General features: G+C 34.5%; 1 protein-coding gene across 5 annotated transcripts in view; it reads right to left on the bottom strand.

Annotated features, from left to right (window-relative positions):
• LOC136784284 (dystrophin-like) overlaps window positions 1-12,198 on the bottom strand; it is a 384,172-nt gene that overhangs the window by 272,684 nt on the left and 99,290 nt on the right. The window lies entirely within an intron of this gene.

Raw genomic sequence — 12,198 nt, 5'->3', positions numbered from 1 at the left:
TTACTTGCCGAGGGCCCGTTATATAAGATAGTAATAAATAGTTACATTTTGAAATTAGGAGTTAGAAGCAACATTTGTAATGTAGGATAGCAACTTACGTATGAACATTACGGCCCGGCAAGTAACTTATTTAAAGTTTGTGTTAATATATTTTTTTTTCGAAATTTTAACTTTTGCCACGGTGAAAAAATAAACTTGCTTAACATTTGGATTTTACAAAAATTTTAATTGGAATACTTCATTTTACTATATTATTTACGCTGGACGATAGAAGTGCTTCCCGCCTTTTTTTACAGTTGAAGCTTGTTTTTTGTGGGATCTTATAATGATTTTTAATTTCTATATGTAATTACAATGCACAGCAACTGCTGGATTAACTATATCGATTATACCGATTTTATTTGACAGGTTCCGTCGAGCTGCATCCATGCATGTTTTGTCATTGGTTGTATTCGAGCAACCCAGCACTTTCTAAGCGCTAACAAAAATATATGACTCGATTGATCATTTCAGGAATTTGCTGCAGCCCTTAGCACTGACCGACCCTATACATAACCATTAACATTATATAGTAACCAATTTCAGGGTGAAGACATCCGCAAAAATTGAAGAATAATTAAAGAAGAGAGAGACTGTATTTTTTACGTTTTTGTTTTCACATAATGTAAAAACATAGAATGAGATGTCGGGAATGTATGATGTTTCTTACGTTTATGGTCTCATCTGAAACCTTTTTTAAACCACATTCAAAGGGGGTGGTCCCGTTTCACCACGTAATTATTGGACACCGGTACTATTCGACACGTAACAATTGCACACGTTACATTTAACCACGTAACAATTCAAGACGTATTTTTGACCACGTTTCGATTCAACATAGTAATGACTCAACACGTTCAATTCAACCGTAATGATTCGCCACGTTACAATTTGCCACGTTACATTTCGCCACGTAACAATACGCCACGCTACAATTCGCTACGTCAAAATTTACTACGTAACAGTACGCCACGCTACAATTCGCTACGTTACAATTCACTACGTAACAGTACGCCACGTTAAAATTCGCCACGTACCGATTTCACCATGTGATATTTGGTTACGTTACACTTCACCACTTTATTAGTTAAATAACAATTAGTTATAATAACTAATGACTGTTAAAAAATTCTGAATGAATCAATGTAATTATTACATATTAATTATTGAAATGTCATGATTCGTCACGTAACAATTCGCCACGTTACAATTCGTTACGTAACCAATCGACACGTAACAAGTCACCACGTTATTATTCGAAATGTGACCGATAAACTAATATCGAAAGTTATGTATTTTTTTGGTTTTGCTTAGCCACAATTAGCTGATATTTTACGTGAAACTAAACTCAATTAGGCTAAACATATTTTGATTTAGCATTTAGATCATAATTGAGTAATACAATTTTTAGTAAACATTTTACTAAAGTTTTTTTGTAATTTTTAAATAAAATGCAATTATTTATATAGCGAAAGCTTTATTCAAAGCTGCAACCAATATCTTAATTATTCTAACAGATGTCTCATGTGTGGATGATTTGGTCATATTTGCATTTTAGTTTTACATATTCTTGTACATATTAAATTTCATCGCAGCTTTTTTTCAATTAATTAATTGTGACGTGGCGAATAGTTACGTGGCGAAATGTAACATGGCGAATAATTACGGTTGAATTGGACGTGTTGAATCATTACTGTGTTGAATTGTTACGTGGTGAAATGTAACGTGTGCAATTGTTACGTGTCGAATAGTACCGGTGTCTAATAATTACGTGGTGAAACGGGCATCACTCATTCAAAGGAGACCAGAGTCAAATAATGTCAAATTATATAAGTAATATGATATGTCATCGAAATTTAGCTTTAGGTTAGGACAGTCAAACTTGCTGCAAATATTATGGTAATGCCTCGATGGCAATATATACAGGGTGTAAAGAAACGAACGAATTTTCTCGTAACTAGAAGTTCGGGGTGACAATCCGAGTGCATCCGTAAAATTTCGTTCGAATCCATCAAAGGATTTAAAAGTTATTTCCATTTAAAAATCACCCTTTTTCGGTCCCTTTCGAACGATTTTAACAGTACAATTGAAATTGGAGAAAGTGAAAAAACAATTGACGAACAGCTCGCTAGAAAGAAAAAAATTATAGATCGTGGGCGATAATATATTTGCTATTTATTTCTTGAATCAGGCTATTACATTAATTTAAAAAATAGCAAATTCTTTTTCATTACAATTCTAATTCAATTCAGTACAAGTATCATTTGACCGAATTGATGGAAAGAATGAGAAGACGCAATGGAAAGGAAAGTATTAGAAGCTGAGATGTAAAAAGCGTACTAATAAGTTAGGGGGCCTTGTGTAATAAGTTTTAAATCGTTTTTTTTCATATATGGATAGTACATAGCCTAAAGACATTACCTTTAAAGTATTACATTAAAATTCGTACTAAGTACATAGTTATAGAGATTTTTTTACTTGTGCGCAATGCAATAATATTGCTTGCGGAGCGTACTGTTCCGCTAGAAACAATAGCTTTCATTATTTCTGTGTACGGTCAAACCTTGTTTTCATATATTGTCTGAGACTATATTTCATATAAGTTTGGTAAAAATATTTGTTATAGTCAACAGTTATCGATCCTGTTAGCATCCGTCAGCTGAGTGTCTCTTTCCTACTGAAAACTTTAAACGCGTTTTTCTCAAAACCACTTTTTCCGAATTAGCGTGACGCATAACTCGAAAAGTTCTCAACCGATAGTAGTGGTAGCTAGGGGGTTCCTGTGACACGGTGGTGAGGGGAGTGCGGGTGTGCGGGGGGAAGTGTCTTGGGTTTTCCTGTGACACGGTGGTGAGGGGAGTGCGGGTGTGCGGGGGGAAGTGTCTTGGGTTCCTGTGACACGGTGGTGAGGGGAGTGCGGGTGTGCGGGGGGAAGTGTCTTCTTAAGAGCTAGGGTTTATTGGGTGATGAGGAGGGTGCGGGTGTGCGGAGGAAATGCTTTGGCTATGGGGAGTGAGAGAGAGAGAGAGATCCCTCTCACCCTCTCTTTCTCTCTTAGAGTCTCTCACCCCTCTCCCATCAGCCTAGGGCCCGGATGGTTAATTATCCTACGGGTCCACTAGTTCTCTAAGGCTTACCCCCTCTCCCATGTCACTAGGGTCCGGATGGTTAGTTATCCTACGGGTCCACTAGTTCCCTAAGGGTTACCCCTCTCCCATCACCCTAGGGCCCGGATGGTTAGTTATCCTGACAGTTACCCAGATAACTTTTTTTTGTATTTTAGTTAGTGGAGGAAAAAGTTCCAATTTTCTCCACTAGGTGGCGATCACGAAAATTACGGGGAACAGCTACACCGCTAGGGGGGTCCTCAGCATCTTACGGACTGCCATTTTTTTTCTTAGACCTGCCCTCGGAGGCTCTTTTCTCCCCCCACATACTTATCTTAGACCCTCCCACTATTTTCCTACTATAGACCCGCCATTTAACTTGATTTCACATTTTTCCTTAAACAATGAGCACTAGGTAGATTTTTTTCTTTTATGAGTTAGTAACAATTATAAAGTGCTTTTTTCATTTTTTTCTTTTTTCTTTTTTCTTTTACGGATTAAATTAAGGGAAATAGGAGTAGGGGAAAAGAAAGAGACTATTAAATAACATTTATCATATAATTAAAAACGAACATGAAACTTATATAAAAAACTAATACAATTGAAACTTATATAAAAACGAATATACAATAATATTTAGCCCATTCAGCTAATAACAGCTTCTGAAACATAAAAAAATTTATTAATATCAAGTAAATTGCGAACTTAATTTTTAATATTTACCTTTTATTTGTTTCCGCACCCACTTTGCGAAAACATCTACCTCCTGTTTCACACAGTGGATAGGCTTTTGTGTTTTTCGCGTAATTTTAATTTTATGCAGCTCACAAGGAATAATGTCTGTTTTTATATATTCAATTAAGCAATCGAATTTTGGACAATTAAAATTTTCTAAATTGACATTATTAATATTCATTATATTTAATAAGTCACGTTCGAAGTGTCCACCTTTATATGCAACCACTGGTTGCACACTGTCACATTCAATGATTTTTAGAAAATCATATATTTCATTTTGTGAATATCTTTCATTTCCCGTATTTCCATATGCAATTCCGTGCACATTATTAAACACAAAAGATGCAGTTTTCCGGTCAGCAATACTTAAAGTGTTCATTGATCCACAAACTTTAAACGCACCATAATGTGTTAAGTTAGAGTATATATTTTTAATAGCCACTTCTTTGTACACTATCTTCTTATTAACGATAAATCCATCCACATCTATTATGTGCGTGATATCTCTTAAATGATGCATAATGTCAGAGTACCTGAAGATTCTGTGACTAAAACTGAGCTGAAGATTCTGTGGCTTAAACTGAACTGAAGACTACCCTACACGCTTCTCAAGATTTTTTAAATGCTGTAAGGGATGTGAAAAATTTGATCTGTGGTGGGAGGTGACTAACCAGACACTCTTAGATACACCATTGGTCCAAAGAGTGAATAGTTAAGGATAGTGGGAGAATTGAAATACTTGGTTTGAAGAGAAGGGGAAAACTTTAGAGAAACAAAAAAAGAATATATTTAAAATAACGGCAAAGTGTAATAAATTTAGTATTAAAAACGCTAACATGATGATCCCAACGTTCGTCGATTTTCAAGGATTCCATTTAATGGATAAGACATTTATAGTTAAAGAATTTGCAGTTTTACAAGAACTAAAAGTGCATCATATTTTATTTTCACCCCCCTTTCCACATACTTGGTTAAGTGAAGAGGAGAGAAAGAAAACAGAGTAAGTATATTTTATAAAAAACAACGAATTATTATTTTCAATGAATAAGGAATTTCTTTTTCAGTTCAATCTTTTTCAATCATCATGGCTTAAATTGGATGGATGGTTTTTCACCATATTATAAATATAAAGATATTATAAAAAAATATGTATATGAGGATACGGTTTTTGTAAAAGGGGTGGAAAAGTTAAATTGGTTAAAGAGTATTTGTGATTTAGAAATTAGTAATGTAGATGAATATGTGTGGGGAAATTATAATTTAGAAGATGGTTTATATAATTCACAACTTCCTATTTGCATGAATCATGAAGGTATATGCGCACTGAGAAATGTATATTATATGAAATATATGTATGAATCAAAAATCTAGAATATATGTATATTTTAAACTTGAATGCATTCTTTTTACTTCAACGCGAAACCTGATCCGTAAAGTATTTATGTTACTGAAGTGTCTCGGAGACTGATTATTTGAAGGGTTCTCCATCTAAGATTTTTCATTAGTTTCACGCTGATCATTTAAACGGAAAGAAGTACGATGTCGCTTCTAAATAGAGTTTTAAGTAGCCAGGATGAATATCGTGAGTGGGTACGTGATTGTCGCGATTACATTAAAAAATTGAGAGTTGCTAGCCGCAATGCACGTATAGGAGCAAGGCAGAAAATATTTACGGAAATTGCTCAGATACAGTGTCGATTAATCAGAGCAGCAAGAGAAAAAAGTTATTCTTCAAATCACGCTCTTAAGAATCCCGATTTAAGAACTCAGCATGATTATCGCGAGTGGGTTTGCAAGTGTCGTGATTATATTCGAGATTTGAGAGAATCCAACCGGAATGCAACTCCAGATGCTATACAGAAAAATCTTGCAGAAATAAAATGTATTCGAAAGTTACTTCTCCATGCGGCGAAAAATAAAAATTCAATTGGAGCGGGCATTAATGCGGAAAAGCTTATTTGGAAAGATCTTGATTCATCATTTAAAAGTCGAATGTGTAGTGGTATGATAGTAAACACTAATTATATCGAACCACATGAATTTCTATTGGCAGCATCAGAAATGCTGCAATCCTACATGAACAAAGTATTCAGTAAAGTAAGCGCTGTTAAGATAAATATGGTATTCAACGGACAATTTATTTGCAAGGAAATTAGTGATATCAAACATATTTCCACAAAAAATGTGATTTTATTCAAGACTGATACTTTTAGTGATTGGTATAAAACAAACGTCATAGATAAAATTTTAACAAAATTAGGTGAATTTCAAGAGCGTGATAGTGGGTGGGCTTTGGAAAAAATATTAAATTTAATTGTGAATATTAATCACTATAATCCACTACATGCAGGCTGTGGAATCGACCTTCCAAAATATATTAAGAACAAACATGCAGTGATAAACATACAGAGTGATGATAATACATGTTTTGCATGGGCTGTAACGGCTGCACTCTATCCGACTATTTCAACTAAAAACCCACAACGACAATCTTCATACCCCCATTTTAAATCTGTTTTCAACGTCAGAAGTATAACATTTCCAACCACATTAAGGCAGATACCTAAATTTGAAGAAGATAATGATGTGTCGATTAATGTTTTCACCATGGTGGATGAGCAAGAAGGGCAGGAGAATAAAATTATTGCACCTCTTCAACTCACAAAATGTGAGAAATCGAGACATGCGAATCTTCTTCTTCTCGAACATCAAGGTGCAGCACATTTTTTATGTATCACGAATCTTTCTCGCTTGCTAAAGAAACAACTGACTCGAAAAAAACAATCTCATCTTATTTGTAATCGGTATGTTATACTGTTTATATTTTAATATAATTTTATTTAATGTTTATATACTAATATGATTTTTCTCTTAGATGTTTACACTATTTCTTCAATGAGGATAAACTTCAATCTCATAAACGTGATTGCAGTCAGCTCAATATAAACGTCCGTATACTGCTACCTGAAGAGGACCGTTGGGTGTCCTTTAAAAATGACAAGAACAATGAGAGGACCCCATTCGTCGTATATGCAGACATTGAATGTTTATTAGAGAAAGTGAATGAAACGAGCGGTAATAGTAGTATTTATCAAAAACATTTACCCTTTAGTGTAGGATATTATTTTAAAAGCGTTCGTGATTCATCGCTCTCAACCTATAAATCATATCGTGGACTCGAGTGTATAGAATGGTTTGTGCGAGAACTCGATAAAATTGCTAGCATAGCGAGCGAAAAACTAAAGACTGTAGTGCCTATGAGAACGCTAAGTATTAGCGAAAATTTTCGTCATAACAATGATCCTGACTGTCATATATGTAAAAAGCCATTTCTTCCAAATCAAATACGTGTTCGCGATCATGATCATTTAACAGGTAAATATAGAGGACCCTCTCACAACAATTGTAATTTAAACTATAAAGATTCGCACGTTATTCCAGTAATTTTTCATAATTTATCTAATTACGATGCACATTTCATCTTCAATGCGATCGCAAACATGTATGAGGGTTCAGTATACCTGCTACCTGTACATAAGGAAAAGTATATTTCATTTACAAAATACATACGGAAATATAATATTCAGCTCAGATTTATTGATTCATTTAAATTTCTTGCATCAAGTTTAGACAAATTGAGCTCATACTTGGAGAGATCTCAATTGCAAAACTTAGAGTCAGAATTTTCGAATTTAAATACGGAACAATTTAATCTACTAACAAGAAAAGGTATTTTTCCTTATGATTACGTAGATAATCTGAATCGTCTGGAAGAAAATGCTTTACCGCCTCGCAAGTTATTCTATAACAAATTAACTGACAGTGATATTAGTGAAGAGGCATATAATCATGCTAAGGAGGTATGGATCAATTTTCAAATACAAACACTTGGGGAGTACAGCGATCTCTATTTAAAAACTGACGTATTATTACTGACAGACGTTTTTGAAAATTTTCGCGATAGCTGCATGGAAAATTATAATTTGGATCCTGCACATTATTTTACACTCCCAGGCTTCACTTGGGATGCAATGCTTAAATATACTAGAATAAAATTGGAACTTTTCACTGATGTTGAAATGTTGCTTTTCGTAGAACGCGGAATACGTGGTGGTTTGAGTCAGTGCTCTCACCGCTATGAAAAAGCAAACAATCGGTATATGAATGATTATGACTCAACAAAACCAAGCAAATATTTAATGTACTATGATGTAAATAATCTATACGGATGGGCAATGTGTCAAGCTCTACCTACTCATGGATTTCGCTGGATTGAAGATACTAACAACTTTGATATCTCTAGCATACCTATAGATTCATCTGAGGGTTTTATTTTAGAGGTAGACTTGGAGTATCCAAGCGTACTTCATGATAATCACTCTGACTTGCCATTTTGTCCGGTACGTGAGGCTCCGCCCGGAGCACGACGGAAGAAGCTACTTGCAACTGTCGAAAATAAGGAGCGTTATGTTATACATTATCGGGCTTTACAACAATGTATTCGTCATGGAATGGTACTGAAACGTATCCATCGCGGATTAAGATTCCAGCAATCTGCCTGGCTAAACAAATATATAGACTTAAACACACGTTTGCGAGCTGCATCTAAAAATGAGTTTGAGAAAAATCTTTTCAAACTAATGAACAATGCAGTGTTCGGTAAGACGATGGAAAATGTAAGAAATAGAGTTGATGTGAGGCTAGTTAGTAAGTGGGAAGGAAGATATGGAGCAGAAGCATTGATATCCCAACCAAATTTTCACAGTAGCGCCATATTCAACGAAAATTTGGTTGCGGTAGAATTAAAAAAATTAACGGCGAAATTTGATAAACCTATATATGTAGGTATGAGTATTCTAGATATTTCAAAAACATGTTTATACGAATTCCATTATGAATATATGCTTCCAACGTTTGGTAGTAAATGTAGAGCATTGTATACCGATACAGATAGTTTGATATACAGTATCGAATGCGATGACATTTACACGATCATGAGAGAAAATCTTTCAAGATTCGATACTAGTGATTATTCGCCTAATAACCAGTATAATTTACCTCTAGTAAATAAAAAAGTGCCTGGTTTGATGAAAGATGAGAATAACGGGAGAATTATGACTGAGTTTATTGGGCTGAGATCGAAAATGTATACATTTAAAATACAAGATAAAATTTTTAAAAAAGCTAAGGGCGTTAAGAGTTGCGTTATCGCTAGAAAAATAACGTTTGAAGATTATAGAGACTGCTTACAAAATTTTACTGTTCATATCCATAATCAAAATTTAATTCGTTCAAAATTGCATAATGTTTATTCAATTGTACAGCAAAAAATTTCTCTCAGTCCACATGATGATAAGCGCTATATTGTACAAGGTACTGTATCAACTCTACCATGGGGTCATTATAGGATAAATGAAATAGAATTAAGTGAAGTAGATTTAAATGAAGATTAAATAATTGCTTCTTTATTAATAAATTGTATGTTACAAAATATTGTTTTTATTTATCCATGAATTATGTGTATTATTGAATCCTAACCACTTTACAAAGACTTTGTCCCCCTTCTTACGTAATACCTTCTCAACTAGATATACATTAGGATTAGCAGTTTTTAAAAGTTCATGTTCGTAGAATCCACCATATATATCTGTACCACTAGAATCCCTTAGTAAATATGTAACAGGATTTGTTTTCTGCACTTTTATAATTTCAAATATTTCAGTTGTCCAATTTGGTGTGTAGCCTTTTGCAAATACATTCTTATATTTACTGATTCGTACAAAATCACCGACTTTGAACTTGGCACGACCAACGATCTTTATATTACTGAATACTGTTGCTAAGAGCTTATTAGCATGTTCAGGTTTCACATCGGCTGGACGCATTCCTATAGTACGATGTTTTCTTGAATTGTATTTGTCAACCAGTTGTTGTAGCATAGCTCTCCACTTGTAATTTCCATTCAACGTAAATCCTTTCCACATTTCTGTCTTCAACGTTCGATTCCAACGCTCGACTATGGTTGCTTTCAATACACTGTATGTTGAGTAATGATTTATTCCATGCTTTTTCATAAGCGATTGGAAATCACTATTATAAAATTCCTTGCCATCGTCGGTCTGTAGATTTTTCGGACATCTCCCACTCTTCAGGATTTTCAGCAATGCAGCTGTCACTTCCTTGCCTGACTTGGTTTTCAGGGCTATTGCCCAGCCATATTTCGACAATGCATCAATAACTGTGAGAATGTAGTGGTAGCCTGCGTCTGCATAGTTTCTCATGTCTACCAGGTCTGCTTGCCAGAGGTCATCGAAGCCTCGTATTATTACCCGTCTACGTAAAAAGTTCCGTCTGGCAGGCACATGCAACTCTTCTACCAATTGCTTCTTCTCCTCACTACTCATAATTATTCCACTACGTGTTATGTTTACAGCAGGTCATCAAGCACTGGCGGTAGTATAAGTTTCTTCAAGGCATAATTTATATCGTCTTCTCTATTCTTCTCATTTGCAAAATCTTTTTTTGCCAGCTGATTAGAGAAATATTCTACAACAATTTTCAATCCAACAATCATATCATTTCGTAATTCCTTGTCTTTTCGATCCAATTTATAATCATTATGATCGACTTTATCAACCAATTTATCGATTCTTATACCAATTTCATCAATTTCATCGATTTTTTTCATTAGAGTTGTAAATTTTTCCTCAAGAATGTTACATTTTAGGTAATAGTGAGTTAGCTTCTCACTGTATTCAAACAATTCTCTCATTAAGCTATCACGTACAGTCATCGAATTACGTAACAGAGCAGCCATATTCACCGCACTTGTCTCATCCGTAACATCACATTCTAAGTTTGAAATTATTTTCTTCTTGGCATTAAATGCATTCTTTTGTTTATCAAACTTTAACGTATCATTATCAATTTTGTGGAAATAATTTCTCACTTTACCGGTATTGAAACCAGCTCCAAATTTATTTATTGTCATAGTGAAGTAGTACGTGGAACTGAGAAAATCTTGAAACTGCAATCTCTTTTATATAGAATAACGCTTTCTTCTCTTATTTAGATCCTGCCAATTTGTAACTATTATGATCGATTTTATCATTCAATTTTTCGATTCTTTCATCAATTTCGTCGATACGTTTTTTCAACAGATTTGTCATTTTTTCCTCAAGAATTTCACATTTTAATGCATATTCATTCAGCTTCACACTATATTCATTCATTTCTTTTGTAAAGCTATCACGCAGTGGTGTCAAATTACTCATCAGAACACTGATATTCACCGCACTTGTCTCATCAGTAACATCAGATCCCAAGTTTGAAATTATTTTCTTCTTGGCATTAAATGCATTCTTATATTTATCAAACTTTAACGTATCATCATCAATTTTGTGAAAATAATTTCTCACTTTACCAGTATTGAAACCAGCTCCAAATTTATTTATCGTCATAGTGAAGTAGTACGTTGAACTGAGAAAATCTTGAAACTGCAATCTCTTTTATAAGATGATACCTTCTTCATGGAGCTCCTCAATTATTGACTGTATCTCATTATGGTGATTCGTATGACCAGCAGCAGATGATGCAATTAATAGTTTTAATCGCTCGACCAGTTCGTTTGGATCGTTCCAATGTACATAGCTCACGGGATTATTATTAACACGCATATATCCCTTGCCTTGTACAAGTTTTGTCTTCGGTGGAAATAATTCACTAATTATTTTCTTCCATTTATGTCCCTTATTCCCACGAAGCTTTCCTGTACTAATGTTATCTGCTCTGTGCACATTAGTTTGAGAAAGAATACTTTTATATGTGTCTAAATCATCTTTAGTATAATCTTCAGGTTCTTTCATGAAGATCAATTCAAATAGACCTTTCGTGCCAGGATAATACTCCTTATCGATAATAATAAAATTACTGTAATCATCAACATTAAAAGCACATTTCGCAAGCCACATTTTATTCGTCACTTTATCTAACTTAACTCCAAAATTACTGTCAATTTTATCCTTAGCATTATTTGTCAACAATTCTATATATTTGGATGCAATTGAACCAGACTTTATCGTACTTCGATTAGCATCTTTTACATCCTCGATGGATGTATGCACAGGTAATTCTATTTGTCTCGCTAAATCTTGCGTGCCATATTCATTATTCTTCTTCACCTTCTCCTCCTCCTCCTCCCCCTCCCCCTCCTCCTCCTCCTCCTCTTCATCATCTTCCAGAGAAAGGTACTGTGTTTCGTGCGACTGTGGATATTCCTGCTCATCATCCGATGAATGACCTTGAACGTTAATTC

This window comes from Prorops nasuta, unplaced genomic scaffold (genome assembly GCF_024137725.1).
Source record: "Prorops nasuta isolate Cenicafe-Biocafe unplaced genomic scaffold, Cenicafe_Pnas_1.2 PNAS00051, whole genome shotgun sequence".
NCBI classification, from domain to species: Eukaryota; Metazoa; Arthropoda; class Insecta; order Hymenoptera; family Bethylidae; genus Prorops; species Prorops nasuta.
The sequence above is the reverse complement of the archived record's forward strand: the minus strand, read 5'-3'. Positions and strand labels throughout refer to the sequence as shown.